The sequence below is a fragment of the Hemiscyllium ocellatum genome, chromosome 16, assembly GCF_020745735.1.
Source record: "Hemiscyllium ocellatum isolate sHemOce1 chromosome 16, sHemOce1.pat.X.cur, whole genome shotgun sequence".
Taxonomy (NCBI): Eukaryota; Metazoa; Chordata; class Chondrichthyes; order Orectolobiformes; family Hemiscylliidae; genus Hemiscyllium; species Hemiscyllium ocellatum.
In genome coordinates this window covers 41,733,953-41,736,164 of record NC_083416.1, presented here as the reverse complement: position 1 = coordinate 41,736,164, position 2,212 = coordinate 41,733,953, and the positions used below count along the sequence as shown (strand labels likewise).

The 2,212-nt window shown below is 38.0% G+C and overlaps 1 pseudogene; it reads left to right on the top strand.

Annotated features, from left to right (window-relative positions):
• The first annotated feature begins 254 nt into the window (after positions 1 to 254).
• On the top strand, positions 255 to 614 carry LOC132823068 (large ribosomal subunit protein eL33-like; annotated as a pseudogene).
• Positions 615 to 2,212: the final 1,598 nt, after the last annotated feature.

The following is a 2,212-nucleotide window of genomic DNA, read 5'->3' as shown; positions in this document are numbered from 1 at the left end:
GTTAAAGCACAGCAGGTCAGGCAGCATCCAAGGAACAGGAAATTCGACGTTTCGGGCCAGAGCCCTTCATCAGGAATCTGTGTCTCTATACATGCACAGCAACATATCGTGTTATTAATCGTCATTCCATTCCTCAATCAGATGCAACCCATTGGTATAATTCAATATAAGTACTGTATCTTCCATGTTTTACCTTAATTTCGCTTCATATCTCTAATAAGCTGATGCCAGTGAAATAAGAAAAATCCCTCGAAATGCGAGGAATTGCGCTCGCATTGCCCGGAAAATTGTGGTGCAAAGCCGCGTTTACAAGCTGTAAACCTGGCTTACTGAACCAGAGAGAGGACACTGCCCTACTGAAGATTGAAGGTGTTTATTGCCACAGGGAAACAAAATTTTACCTCGGCAAGAGATCTAATTAGGTCTACAAAGCAAAGAACAACACTGTTACTCCTGTTGGTAAACCAAACAAGACTGGTATCATTTGGGGTAAAGTGACACATAATCATAGAAACAATGACATGGTGCGTGCAAAGTTCAGCAGTAACCTGCCCACTGAAGCTATTGAGCGTAGAATTCATATGGTGCTGTACCGTCAAGCATCTAAAGCATAGCTGTCCATAAATTAACAATACATGGTAAAATGATTTTTAAAAATATGTTTCCTGAACGTTGAGCTATTTGAGTTTTCAAATTCCATGTTATGCAAAACAGTGGCATGATATTTGAAGCTATTCCAGTTGCTTAGCCTTTTTGAATATGTTAGAAGTTCAATGGCCTGAAAGGTTTCAGGTTTCAGGTGCATTGAGACTGTTAGCACTTTGGTTAGTTATAATGCTGGTTAGTTACCTTAAATTTGAAAAAAAATCACTAATAAAATTGCTATCAAGCTCTAATGATGTCAAATAGCATAATATTAAGTGATAGTAGGTATAAATTTAGTGCAAATGCATTACATGTTTTTGCATAGAATTTAATCATCCAGTAATATTATAATCGAAAACTGAATAAAAATCCATGCTTTTTCTTTCTACGTTCCACACTCCTATGTAATAATAAATGCAAAGCAATTCATAAAGAACGCATCGTGCCTTCCAATCTGCATGTGATACATTTCTATTAAAACACAAGGATGTAATGGGGTGTAGAGTAACTTTGATTGAGATGAGTGTTTGGCTGCCGCTTATGCAATACATCCTCTCAATTACACTGAGTGAGTCATTCACAGTGCAAATCACCTGACTCTGTCGTGCGACTAGTCCAGATCAAATGCAGCCTATTATTACCTGCAGTAAAATGAGAATCATATGATCATCTCTCCGAAAAATTCCAGTGACAGTTTCTGATCTCATGTTAGGAAGAGGCTATTTCTACATTTGCTACACCTCCAGTACTTCACACATTATTTCAGATTTGAACTTAATTGTTTCAGAAGAACATTTGCCAAAAAGGTATTGAAATCAGAGGATGAGATTTAGAAGCTTCCATTTGAAATAATATTAATATTTACTAAGGGAAGTTTATTTTGTAATTCTCAAATATAGCTGACTTGTGCCAGTCCAATGTGTGATGTAAGTGTAAAATTTTATAATGGACTTGTATTGCAGCTGTTGGTCTCTGAATGGCTCTGGCCAGGCAGTACCCTCGTTATATTACATGGCTCCTCCCTGGATCAATTGCTACTTCTTTGCTCAGCAGAGAGTTCCAAGTATGTGTGATTATACACCGCCAGCTGAGTTTCCTTCCAGCTGTTAAAAAATAAGTTTACGTCTTCTTTTTCGCAACCTCAGGACATTCTAAAGCACTTCACAGCCAATGAATTACATTTTAAGGTGGCCACACTGTTGTGAAGTAGGAATGTAACCATCAATCTGGTGTACATCAAGGTCCCATAAACAACAATAAAATAAATATGCAACTAATCTATTTTGTGTTGCTGTTGATGGTGAGCACACTGGTAGGGATCCCTGCACTTTATGGTTAATGTTAAGGATCTTCTGCATGAATCTGAGAGAGCACATGCAACCTCAGTTTTATGTCTCATCTGGTAGTAGCATCTCCAACAAAGCAGCACTTCCTCGATTCAGCTATTTGCACCCAAAGTCACTCAGAATGCTACCAAAGAAGGTCCGTGTTATTACACATTGTGATTTGGCTGTATAAGAAAGGAGGATGAATGTTTGAAAAGGAATAACGATAGGGGGTTAGATAG